This window comes from Lissotriton vulgaris, chromosome 3_1 (assembly GCF_964263255.1).
Source record: "Lissotriton vulgaris chromosome 3_1, aLisVul1.2, whole genome shotgun sequence".
NCBI classification, from domain to species: domain Eukaryota; kingdom Metazoa; phylum Chordata; class Amphibia; order Caudata; family Salamandridae; genus Lissotriton; species Lissotriton vulgaris.
In genome coordinates, this window is record NC_141689.1 from 2,019,863,741 (window position 1) to 2,019,877,691 (window position 13,951).

The 13,951-nt window shown below is 46.6% G+C and overlaps 1 protein-coding gene across 3 annotated transcripts in view; it reads left to right on the plus strand.

Annotated features, from left to right (window-relative positions):
- SNX25 (sorting nexin 25) overlaps positions 1-13,951 on the plus strand; it is a 1,510,914-nt gene that overhangs the window by 1,456,335 nt on the left and 40,628 nt on the right. The gene's annotated exons all lie outside the window — the stretch shown is intronic.

Genomic DNA, 13,951 nt, shown 5'->3' on the forward strand with positions numbered 1-13,951 from the left:
CAACTTGTCATTTTTGTGTTTGTTCCAGCCATGGAGCATAGCCTCTTTACTATCTCTTTTGATTCGCTAGCTTCTATAGGATTCCACTGCTTGGTTGTCAAGCACTACCCTTTTCTTTTTGGTTAAGCACTCCCTGAGAGCACACATGTTTTCCGTCTGCCTCCTTCATGTACGTATCTCCCCTTGCACTCTGTGTTTCTCTCTGTCACCTCTGTGTTTCTCTCTGTCACCTCTGTGCTTCTTTCCACCCTCTCTAGTGCACTATTTCTCATTTCTTTCTCATTAATATGCTTCCCCCTTTCTGCTTTATTTTGTTCTCTCACACTTTACTTATCCTCACCACACCCACCCTCAATGTTCCTTCCCCCACCTGCACCCTCCTCTTTCCCATTGCTTCTCCGTGTTGCTACTCCCTACTCACTCTCCTCCTCACTTGCCTATTGCTCCTCCTACCCATCCCCACCCTTAATGTTGCTAGTTCTGCCCCATGTTGCTTCCCCCACACTTGTCCTATGTGTTGTCTATTCCCATCCTTGCCCTCCATGTTGCTTCTTCCACCCGTGCTTCAAGAACCAAAGGCTTATCCGCCGCTTTTTAAAAATTTACCAATCCAACTCCGTAAATAAAAAATACATTGTTCGCCACAAAATGATGCGCCCACAACGTCATAATACCTTTTTTTATTTTTTATTTGTTGTCTTTATGCATGCTGCACAGCATCGTGGATTCTGCACACCATGAAACAAAACATTGATAAAATCAGTAGGTCCCAGAGGCACAAGATCTATTGGATTAACCAATGCTTGTTTCATTTTATGTTTTGTGCGTTTACAGCTACCTACTCTTTTTCACACCCTTTGCGTGTAAGTCAGCTTATAAACTTCAATTTCCTTTTCTTCTGCCAAATAATGGCAGTTTGGCACCAAACGGGTATAACAAATGCTAATTTTGTTTTTGTTTGTTTTCCTATTGAGCAGGGGCGGCCTTAGGCATGTGCAAGCTGTGCACCTGCACAGGGCCACCAAACCCCAGGGGCCACCACACCAATATATATCCTTAATATAATAATCCTCGGAGGATGGATACATATTTGCTTGGTGGCCCCTGACAGGGATTTGGCGGCCTCCAGCTCTGTTCCACTTCCAAACACCCTGACCCCGCCCCTCTTCACTAGCCTCCGGGCTCCGCCCTGCCTGGACCCCCTCTTCCGGGGCCCCCTACCTACGCTCCCTGCCCAGGGCCACCATGAGCCTAGAGCCGCCCCTGTATTGAGTGACTGCGTATTACATCGATTCACATCGTTGTCTGTAGTTATGTTACTGTTGTACATTGCTTAAGCCCAGACCCAAGAAAGTTTACACCAACTTTAAAATACCAACAGTAAAAGCTGTAAAATGTAATCAAAATAGTAGCAAAACGAGTCCCACTACCAACTCATATCAAGACTATTGTTATCAAACACGTCACAACAGAAAGCGATTATTACACAACAAAAAGTAACCAGTCTCAGAGCTTGACTGAAGGGATATTCTGTTATGAAAAACAATTCATAAACTTATCACCTTCCACCAGTAAATTAGATATTATGATGGAAGAGTATAAAAACTTAAAGAAATCCTTTGTGGGTGAAATAATTATTCTCAGCTAAAACATTACAAATCAATATTTATTTCATGGCTGTCCTCTGCACTTCAGAAGTCATTAGGGAATTTGCTAAGGAACTGATACCATAGAATATGTGAATACTTAATTATTATTTCACTTATGTCATGTATCAGCTAACGAAACAAAGTTATTGATTACATCTGTGATTAAAAAATGAATACTTGATGCAATATGTTTTACAATCTGTAGACCAATTGATAAGTCAGTTCCTGGCAAATGAAAGAAAAGGTCGTCAGCAATTCAGTCTGCAGGAACAACATACACTCGTATTTGTCAGTCTAGGCATGGATCAGAGACGTTACAGCTCACCCGATCTTTAGTTCATGACCTATGACCCTTGTCCTTTGGTATGGTAACATGACATGGGACTCTTCATTTTTTTCTTGGTTTATGTTTTTTAATATGCTTGCATGATGAGATATAAGTGAGTTATTAATGTGGGTGTGCATTTTTCCCTGTATTGGGTACAATTCACAAGCCGTGTTCTTAGCCTTAGACAAATGCATTTATTTGGACAACTGGAAAACAAGAAAAAAAACTTTCAAACGTTTTTGCTCCGCTAATGTTTTAGCTGTAAGAGAGAGATGCCTATTTTTATGCTGGGAGACCCTATGAAGTGCCGACAATGAATAGGCACATGGTCCTTTATGTCCAACAGAACGAGCGCTGCTAGTTTCTGAACAAGCTGGAGAAACGGTATGCAGGGATTTGGTTACATGCCTACAGGTCAACAGGCCATATGAAACCGACCCTTTCGCGGTCGGACTGGGATAGAAAATAGGCCCGGACGCCAAAATAAAAGGCTCCAATTCGTGAATTAGATAGCTAAAAAAGTGGCCCATGTTTGCAAATTCGGACAGTTTTGAACGTGTAAAGCCATGCTGAATAAATGTTTTGCACGATATGGAAGTCTGCATAGATTTAAGTTTGGTGCAGGCAATGTTTGTTTTAATATCAGGGAAATAAACTGTAGAAATCGTCCTAGCAGACCACCAAACAGACCTATGGTAAGCCAATAAACGGTCACACACTGACCTTTCAGACTGGACCCTTGGGCATTGCCTGATTGCCCGGTAGGCCAGTCCGACCTTGAATGGTTCTGGATTCTTTTAACCCTTTCATAAAATGTTAAGTATATATTCACATTTAGAGTTTTAATATTCTCCTGTACTGCTTATTATCATAATTGTTTGTACACATTTTATACTAAGTGTGTAATAAAGATTTCTTATTACATCATTGTTGCATTCCTGAACAAATCACTGATCTATGATCTTTGGCGGGTCAGGGGTAGTCTCAGTACTGTCCTGTCCCTGCGATGTTGCCCATGTGTGGGACAGTTAGATCCCTGTCTGTTTTTTCCGCTCTATGAGCCTGCTCACAAATTATCTACATGAGTTTGAGGGATAAGGGAAATTCACCCTGAAGTATGGGGAAGTTGGGCCAAAGCCCTTTTTCTAAAATCAAAGTGGGTTGGAATCTATACTTTTTGACTCGTTGATTTGATGGCAAATCTTTTGGGCATAGTTGAAAAAAACAGCAGCAAATGTGGTGCTGCTAGACGCACCTGCAACGTTTGTCATCCTCCACTAATGCTGGTAACATTTTGAAAAGGTGGGAGAGTTGGCATGCCCCATGCACAAATGGTTTGCATTCTTTTTGGCTGATCATAAAGCCAACCACATTATGAAAGATTTTGAAGAGTATTGTTGGACTTTGCTCTCTTTGCTTGGTCATCCCTGAACTTTTTGCCTTCCTCCTAGTCTTTTTTTCTGACCTGGTGTTGGTGGTTTTAGGACTCAGGGCACTTTAGCACTGTTGTCCAGTGTAAAGTGCGTGTGCTGTCTGTGGTAAATATGGTAAGATTGGTCTACATCTGTTTGGCGTATTTAATTTACCTGTCAGTCCCTTGTATAGTGGTATCTCAGATAACAAGGGCCAGTAAATTAAATGCTACTGGTGGGCTTGTAGCTCTGATTACGCCACCCACCAAAGTAGCCTTTCAAACCTGTCTAAGGCCTTTGCTATTGCAGGGCCCGTGCGCACAGTTTTGCTGCTGCTGTCACTTAGCACGCAAAGTGGTTGCAACGGCTGTGACCCCACCTTTCACTACATGTCTTTCACCCCTAAGGTAGGCCCTAGCTAGCGCTATGAGTAAGGTGCATTGTAGGGAAAAGGTAGGACATGAACCTTAAGTGTGTGACATGTCCTGGTAGTGACAAACAGCCATTTTGGTTTCTCACTGCTGTGAGGCGGCCTTCTCATCAGAGAATCCCGAATGCATTCCTATAAGTGTTTCAGTGGTAATTCCGGATATCAAAGGAGTAGCGTGGTCAAGTTTGGTATGTTTGGATTGGTGATAATAAATGCTGCGTAATGGTGTGCGCAGATTTTTTATCACTATTTTAGAAATGTCACTTTTAGAAGTTGGAATTTCTGTGTGCTATGTGTCTTTGCCTGCCTGATATGTATTGCTTGTCTGGCTCTGGAGTGACAGGACTGGTGAGGTGTGTGGCTCCAGAGAGGCAGGGTAAGCGCTAGGCTGAATAGGCAGATCTGCATTTGGAGTAGTGGGAGGAGTAGTCCCTGACCCTGAATAGGACTGTGCCTGCCTTGTTCAATGCTGGCTCCGCAAACCTGTGGTGTGTTTGAGGACTGAGCCCAACCTGACAAAGGAAGGTGTGAGCACTGTACACAAAGTGCTTCAGTACACCCCAGAACCAGTTGGGACTGGTTCCCAAGCCCTGTGCCAGGGCAGAACTAAGACGGAACATAGTATAAATATTTGGGCTGTGACCCCATGAAAGGTGTGCTGTTTCTGGGTGCTGCTTGTACCTGCTGGGCCCCAGGAGGAATCGCCAAGAGGGACTGCCCCTCTGCTGGATGGCCCTGTGAGCTGGCCTGCTGTCAAGTACCCCACAAGGCTTACCTTTGCTTGTGAAGCGATTCCGCAGAGACAACAAGAGCCACCAGCCCTGTCCCCACCTGACCCCGTGCAGGAGGGAAACACCCGGAAGGGTGTTTCCAGATGGACCCAGGGAAGGGAGCCAAAACAGGAAGGGAAGGATAACAGGAGGCTTGTGATTGTAGACTGTAGACTCTTGATGAGGCAGTGGTCAACAGCTGGGGAGATAAGGGGGACCAGGTTAGAAAGTTCCCGCACCTCCCACATCCTATACCCACAACCAATCCTATACTGAGACTGTATCAAAGGGCCACTCACCACGTCTTATGACAACAGTAGAACTCCCAACCAGGAAGGGGAATATAACGTGAGCACTCCTGCGTTGAACTGAACCTAGGATATAGGTGGTTGTTAGGTATTCACAACCTATCCTGTCTTCAGAGAGCATTAGTCCTGAAGATCTATTTGCTCCCAAGAATAGCGCTCCTGCGTTATGGAAGTAGTCCAAAAATATGGCACCTTGCACTGGTTGGCAAAGTAAAGGAGAAAAAGCGCCCCTGCGCTAAGTGCAAAGAAGTATTAGCGCACCTGCTCATTGGCAACCAAGAGAACATGGGAAGACAGTACCCCGTGCGAACCCTAAGCAACTAAATGCGCTCCAGCGCGGACAAAGCTATAACAAAAGAATGCGCTCCTGCACTGTTGAGAAAAACACAAAGAATGGGCTCCAGCGCGTTGTGATAATTGTACCTGGAAGCGCAGCGGCGCTATGATCATCCATGTAACAAACCCCTCAAAGGTTGAAGGAACTGCGGGCTCCGGCGGCACTAGAAAGGAGACCGGAGGAAACAAGGGCGTTGGCGCTAGACAGCGCGAGTCAAGAGGAAGAGGCGCTCCAAGGACGAAACACCCACAGGAATGCCGAAGTAGAACTGCTCATGGCTTCTTCAGAACAAGCTCGGGTTGCTCGCAAGACGCTGGCCAGGAAGAGAAAATGAATCCAAAGCGCCGACCCAGCGGGAGTCGCAGGTCTTAAGTGATTCCCCCGGAAGTGCTGTCGGGAAACAGAGAGTCAGGAAGACTAGACCGGGACTCTGCTTCCGCCCGGAAGTGAGAGTCTTGGTCTCCCGTATAGGAGAGGCGGAGTCTCCCGGGATCGGCAAACGCTGAGACTCGACACCTGCCTGGGCCCAGCTTTGCCCCTTGGGCTCTGGACTTAGCACCTCATGAGCGCTACCCCTCAATTGCTGGTGCCATGATGAGAGGAGCGTTTGAGCCCTGCAGCACTGGGCTGCCAAGTGTTCTGAGGGAATTTTGGTGTGGAGATTCCCCCGTGGTCCATAGAAAGGCAGCGAGAGCCCACCCTGCATTTTTGCATCCCGAGAGTCCGCCGCACCATGAGCAGCGTCCTGGAAGTCAGGCTAGCTGCCTGGCTGTAGGCGGGTCCAGGAAGAGGAAGTTGCCGGCTGGAATTCAGGCCAGATCCAGGCCTGGTCGGAGGCGGTGACTCCCGCGTGTGGAGAATGTGTTCACGGTAGCAAGGGGGAAGTTGGAGCCTTGCAGGCTCCCAGAAGGAGTACCAGAGCCTCGCGGCTCCTTGTGGCTGACCGCTGACTGCCCCCGTTCCCTCTGCAGCAAAGCCCAGGTGAGTGGGGCTAGTCGGGAGCATGGTTTGTGCCGATTTGGTGCACCAGGAGGAGCCCAATGAACTGGGCTCCCTAGGCACTGTGTGTTAATTCTATCAGCTGCACCGTCAGAGGGCAGGCAGCTGCAAGAGTGGGGGCATTCTTTGTGAGCCCCTAGGAGAAGCCCCAGTATAGGGGCTGAAGAGGCACTGTTGGTGCTGATGATTTTGTACCCAGCTGCACCGCGAGAGTGGGGGCAGCTGCAACGACTGGACCATGTTTATTTTGAAAGGGAGGAAGGTGTGAGATGCATCACACACATTGTCTTCGCTGCCAAGGCAGCCAGAGGGCCAGTTGGAAGGCCCTATGATTATCAAGCCCTGACTTTGGGAAAAGGGCAGTGAGGACAACCCAGGCGGGCCCCAGAGGAAGGCCAGTTGGTCTGGGGTCATTTTGTGACTTAGTGTGGCGTCAGGCCCTAGGCGATGTGTGCACCTTCCTAGTGATACTGGGGTGCACTGCTAAGGTAGGCTGTATGCCTAATGTGATGCCTAATGCTAATACATGATGTGATATTTATGTTCTGCGTAACATGATATATTAGGATGTTTTGCTTAAAAGATTTATGCATAATGCGCTTATACTACCTGTAAAGCACCAGTAGTTACTGGTGGTGTTTTTCTACTTGTGTGTCCTAAAGGTTCTGACAGTGGACCGATTGGTCCTGTCATTTACATAATCCCCTTTAAATTACTACCTGGTGCCAGTTGGCATAGTGTATGTGTGATCATGATCTAATGTGTTTATGATAATACAAAGGCTATTTTTTATAGAACCTTATATGGAGTTTCTTCTGTAGTGTGCCTAGTGTGTGGCTGCTGTGTGTGTGTGTGTGTTCCGCAAATGCTTTACACATTGCCTCTGGGATAAGTCTGACTGCTCATGCCAAGCTACCAAGGGGGTGAGCAGGGGTTATCATCAGCGTGTAACTCCCTGGCCCTGACTAGAGTGGTAGTTTCTGCCTGGCTTAGGCGCATGCCCTAGCCAACCAGAAATCCCATTTCTAACAAGTATCAAGGGTTAACATTGGCCCATTCTCTCTGTTGCTTATATGTCTACCTGCTGTTTAATGTGCTTCAAAGTCATGGGTTCAGTTTTTATATCCTGGCAACTTACAGGTTGACTATAAACACCGGACAGGTTGACAGTTAATACAGTCTTTGACCTAGTAAAGCATTGACGGGCTTCAAACTGTCTCTTCCTGTATGACAAAAATACCAAACTTGTGTTCATAGGCTGAAGCAATTACATTAAAAAGTTAGATACGTATATGAGTTTCTGATTGATACTTCTAACCGCTTATATCTGATAGAGACTTCTTCCTGACAATTCCTCACCTGTAGAATAATCTGATGCATCAGACTAGATTTGGAAATTTTAAAGATCACAGGTGGGCGCTGGACTTGTTTGAGGCTGGAAGTGACATCAGGCAGCTTCACAGAGAACAAAACGCTAGTTTTCTTTTTTGCTGTGCCTTTGATGCATATCCAGAGCTTTGCTCTCTGAGTTTTCTGTACAATAAAATGTTAAGACTCAGCACCAAAATGTTTTGTCCCCAAAAATCCGGGTTCTAACCATGCAGAGACTGTGAGGGACAGATGTCAATTACAACACTGGTTCAGTCTGTCTTTGGTGTCTAGGTTCAGACCATGACTCCTGGGCTTACTCTAACTACGTCAGCATGCACCCTAAGGCCATCAGGTGTCCATGGCCAGTAAGGCCCAAAGACAACCCAAATCTCACCTTCATCCTCATCAGCTACTAGTGAGAATTCCCTGGACGTGGCCACCAGTGAATGTGGAATAAACCCTGCCACATTACGAAGAGTGGGTAGGATAGAGATTTGCTATTGAAACACTAGAGCCCCAATCTCAAGGAAACATGTTAATTTTTATATATGTCGTAACATTGCTTTGAATTCATAGAGTTCGAAATAAACTACTTCATTTTATTATCAAAATAAGTGTTTGACTGGACATTGATTTACTGACACAACTGTGCACTCTGAATTATGAGTCATGTTCACTTGCCTCTATTCACACTTACACACGTCACCCTCCCACCCACCCCAACCCCAGGAGCCTTGAACTGCTCTACCATAGCTACTACTGAGAGTTGAGTGAGGAAGGTGTACTTTTCCAAGTTGCTCAGAATCCGTAGTAAGTTGGGCCTGGAACACCAGTAGTAAAAGGCTTCTATCCCCACGGTTAAGCCCAGTAACCCCTGTTGAACAGTGGTCCTCTGAAAGGGTGTCTGACAATTGACTACAAGCGGTGGGGCACCTAACAATTACGAGCCTGGATACAGAGGTGACATGGGACATTTGCAATTTGCACCAGTAGTGCAATAAGTCCAATTTTTCTTCTTCTATGTACAAGCATAGACAATGGAGAACACAAAGTTGGGAATTGAACTCCGCACCATATTTCAGATAAATGATTTATGTACAGACAGATTGTGGCGAATTCCCAGGAGTAAAGACAGATGGGTCCTTGCTAATTTCATTAGGGACCAGTTTGAGATACTAGGTGAAAGGGATGAGGCTCTAGTTGACTATTGGGGAGGGGGAACCATGGTAGAAACCTATGAAAAGAGTGCTGTGGCCTCAGGCTCTAGGATCCCCTAGCACATATATATCCCAGACAGAAGTTGAGTGTGTCCTCTAATGCATTTTCCAGAGTTTCACCAAGGTCTTCGCAACCTGTATCTTTTAGGATATCTCACATATGTACACCATCTCAAATTTGTAGGGTACCAAAATCACCAAAGCCAGGGGTAAATCCATAGGCTTGACTGAATCTAACAGAGACACTGAGCCTGCACTTGAAACTTCAGAAAGCTAAGGCTGAGGAGTATGCGAAAGCTAGAAAGTTTGAGAGGGAGAAGCTAAGACTAGCTCACTGGGGACAAGAAGAGAGGAATGGGCCTTGGGAGAAACATTGTGATCAGAGTGGAGAAACAAACAGAAAGGGAGGAGAAACAGGGAGAGTGAGAGGATAGACAGAAGGAAAAGTGAACTGGAAAGTGAAAAGAAAACCCTTTAGAGAGGAAAAAGTAAGGCAGCAACGACGACTCGATCTGGGATGAGCGATTCCACATCCAGGTCACGCCAGTTTGTGGCCAAGGTTCTAAAAGATCTTGTGTATGTGGAAGGCCAGGATATTTTGGAATGGTTTGTAAACTTTGATGTTGCTTGTAAGGCAGCTGCCTTAAAAGGGCACACACCTTTGGAAGGGACAGCTGTCATTGGGAGAATGCCTGTGACCAGATGGTCAATTAGTGAATGAAGGAAGCTCTCAATAGGCAGTTTGGGCTGAAGCCAGTTAAATATCTGCAGAGATTCCGTGACTGCAAGTGAGTGGATGGTGTTTTGTTTGAGCCTTGATTTCCAATCGTGTATTGCACGATTGGAATGAGCGAGTAAGGGATGGAGGCAAAAGGATTTTCGGTCCCATAACCAGTTGATGGTGACAGAGCGATTTAAGGAGGAGTGCTGTTCCCCACTTAGGCAAGGCCTGTCTGATTTGACAGAGAGGGATCCAACAAAACTTGGCTGACAAATCGTTAGCTAACAGAGTTAAAAAGGGCTACAGCAGCACAGCTCTAAACCACACAGGGAGAAGAAGTCTCCACAAACTGGTTTCAAACCAGAGGGTAAGGGTAATTCTTATAGGACTCGAGTTGAGCCTAGGAAACATGGGAAGGATAATTGTATATCTGGGAAGGAGCACGATGAGAAGGGAATGCAAGGAAGCCCTTCCAAGTGATGACTTGTTTTAAGTGCCACAAGGTGGGTATTTTAAAAGAGATTGTGAAAAGAAAGAACTGGACACAGCGACACCCCTGATAGCAACTAGGTTACACATGGGCGAAGGTACCCGAGACGGACCGGTTGTGCTTAACCTAGTATCTATGGAAATTTGGGAAAGGGACCCAGATGCGCTGAACTACATTCATCCTAGAACAGTGGGATTTGTGCAGGAAATGGTATGACTGGAAGGTAAGTACCTGCCCTGAGGGATACTGGAGCTTTCCACACTATGGTTGAAAGGAAAGTACCTTAAGCCTGAGGGGATGCTCCTTGGAACCGAGAAGGTACAGGGTTGATAGCTAGTGGAGAGAGCATGGCGCATCAGCTTGCCAAGTTTGAGATTGAGCTCAATGACAAGGGGGTTAGGGTTGATGTCGAGATGGAAAAAGCAGGGAGCTGAATGTCTCTTTGACAGTGATTTGATTGCCTCTGGCTTGCTGCCAGGCCCAGAAGCCTTTATGGCTTGGACAACGTCAGCTGTATTTACCAGGGCACAGGCTGCACATCAGTCTCAGAGTGGGACTGGGATCATCTCTGATTTGCAGGGACCAGAACAAGATAGTTTGCAGGAAAGGGCAGAATCTGGGAAGGCAATGGCTGTGGAGGTCATCACTTCTGTTCTAGAGGGAGGGGAGGATTAGGCTCCTGACGTAGACTAGTTGCTGAAGTATGGGTCGCTTCAAGAGATGCAGAGTTTGTTAGTTGGCGGAGGGCCTACCCAGGTAGATTTCTGTAAGGCCCAGGAGGTGTGCCCTACGCTTGTTGGACTTCAGACAGAATCCCAGGAATAGTTTAGCAAAGTAGTGGACGAGAAACACTATGCTGGCTGTGAGGATGGTCAACTTTATAGTGAACTGGTGAATCCTTAGCCATCAAATAGCAAGAGGCTAGTAGTTCCTATTACTCCAGTATTGTAGCTTTCATAGATTCACATACCTGAATCATTTCCCCGTCGTCGAGACAGGAGTCTCCGGTACATAAAAAAGTAATGATTAGCAATATAGCTAACTGTAAAAAAAGGCCTAGGCCCATTTTTCTTTTGCAACCCATAACTTTTGTTATGTAAAAAAGGACCAAACTTTTCCCTTAGCCAATCAGACCCTCTAGAACCCTCCTGAGAGAACCTCTTGCCCCTCAGATTTTCTACCGGCACGTTGTTCTAGGGAGTCTCCTTTGAGCTCTGCTCAAAATCTGGATTTCAAACTTTGTAGAAGTTTCATATTCAGGCTATTTCTTTTCGATTAGAGAAATTAAAATGTACTTCTCATCTACATTCCTGAAAATGACTGGAAAGGAGAAAAAGGGTCTGTTTAGAGCCTGTGCCACCTACTCTGAAAAGAGACTCTACACAGATGACCCACATGAAGACTGTATATATTGTCTTTACCCGGACCACCAAGCAAAGGATTGCAAGGTATGTCGCACTTTCTCTAGTAAGACCCTTAGAGATCATGACGACGCCTTCTAGTTTGGCTTCAGAAGATCAAGGCCAGAAAGGAGGTGGTTTCTAGTGATAGTGACCAGGAATCCTCCACTTCTTACTAGAGATCTCAAAAAAGATCAAGATCTCCTCAGGCTCATTCATCAGGGGACCACCCTGATAAGGCCCTAAAAAAGACCACCCAAGTGTCTTCCGGGCGTAGTCCTTCAAAATCTCCTCAGAAAAAATTAAAGGAGAATAAAGGACTAAATTTAAGAGAAAGAATCCAAAAGAGCTGCTTCTGAGCCTTCAAATACACCACGTTTGGCTCTGGCATCATTCGAAAAGCCATCCTCTAGTATTCCTGAGGAGAATGTGAGAAAAAACACACCTCGTCGACGGGAGCGTCGACGAGACCGCCGACGAAGAAATTATCGACGATGGCGACGACTAAGGTACAAGAGTTACCATTAGTGGTATTGGAGTCAGCGTCGACGGGGGCGTCGACGACGGGAGCGTCGGCGACGAGATCGTCGACGACGGAGGTGGCGACAGCAAAGGCGTCGACGACAACAGGAGCGTCGACGACGATAGTGTAGACGCCGATTTGCATCGTCGACGACGATGAGGACAACGACGGCAGTGTCGACGACGGGATCGTCGTCGACGGTGATGACAATGAGGTCGTCGACGGGAACGTCGACGACGATTACTATGTCTTCGGCGAGGAGTGGATCTATGGCGCTGACAACAGCTTCGTTGACGGTGGTATCGACGACGATCTCGTCGACGGTGGTATCGACGACTGGCTCGTCGACGGGAAAAGCCCCGGAAAAGAGCAGGAAGAAGATCACGCCGGCAGTAACTTCTCCAAGTAAAATTACTCCATTAGTCCCGTCGCACCTTTTGGAGGAAGAAGAGTCAGAGGATGAGGGGCTTTTTGGGTATGCCACAAGCCCATCGGAGCTCCATGTAAAATGTCAGGATGAGGATGATGAGGAAGGGTATGAAGAATACCACAGTGTCACATACCACCGCTACCAACAAGAAACTCAGGAACAGATGGTAGCAATGCCATCATCCATGTTGACGGATTTACAATCTATGTTGGCGGATTATAAACGGAGGTTTCCTACGTCAGGAGTTTCTCAGGACATTCCACCTTCACTTCCTCGTTCAATTCCGACCACTTTAGTCCGCAGCACAAAAAAACCTGCTGGATACTGCTCTGCTGACACCTCATGTCCGACAGCAGCAGGATCCTGTGACAACAGATGATGATGATGACCGCGAAGAAGGGGAGCTACCAGAACCCCACAGAGAATGGGATGATTATTTGATTCCTTCTCTGCCTTCGCCCACCCAGGTACCAGCAGATTCTCCACCGGTGGATATTGGTGGATTCCACAATTCAATGGAAAGGGCGGGGAAAAGATTCCAACTGCCAATGAAAACAACTCAAGCAGAATGTTTTCTTTATGACTTTAAAGAGCCGTATCGAAGATCAATCACGTCTATACCAATTATTGACCACATATGGAACGAAGGATTGCAGGTCATGACAACTCCAGCAACGGTTACACCGGTACTAGCAAGGTTGGATAAGAAATATAAGGCACCTGCGGGCGCTCCAGCGTGTATACTGGGCCATCCTAAACCGGACTCAATTATCTCGCAAGCAGCGCAGCAGAAGTAAAAAAATCCGGCAGCACCTATTTCGGCATCTCCGGACTGGGAGGGACGGTGTTTAGATAACGCAGGAAAACGATTCTCCTCCATGTCAGCGCTCCTGGTCAGAGCTGCTAATGCCCTTGCCATCCTGGGCAGATATGACAGACAACTGTGATGTAGCACCCTACATCGACCTCCCCAGGAAGACTCTGAGCAGGAGGCGAAGAAGGTTTTACAGGAAGGAGAGAGAACTTCGGCTGAAGTTATTGATTGCGCTATGGACATAGCTACCACATTGTTTCGTTCCCTCGGAGGAGCTGCAGTTTTGAGGCGCCAAGGTTGGCTGAGGGCCACTTCCTTTAGACCAGAGGTCCAAAATAAGATTCTGGACCTACCCTTTGATGGGGAGGATCTCTTTGGGTGCATGGTGGATGACACCCTTAAAATTTTAAAAAAGACACGGATACAGCGAAGTCTTTAGGTGCATTACAGTACCGGAAGGGGCCTTTTCAAGGCGCCTGTGGAAGAGGACAACCCTCGTATAGAGGTGGATACCAGCAAGGAAGATGTACATCCTATCCTTCCTATTCGCAGCCCTATCGGCAGCAATATGGGCAGAAACAATTGGGAGGCTACTCTAAGTCCACTCCCAGAGGACGAGGAGGTAGTTTGGGAAAAGATAATATTGAAAGACAATGACAACCTACAGATTGCGGATCCTTCTCCTCCTTTCCTGTCAAATGTTCCCCTGGGTGGAAGAGTGACTCATTATTTACCACAGTGGCGGAAGATAA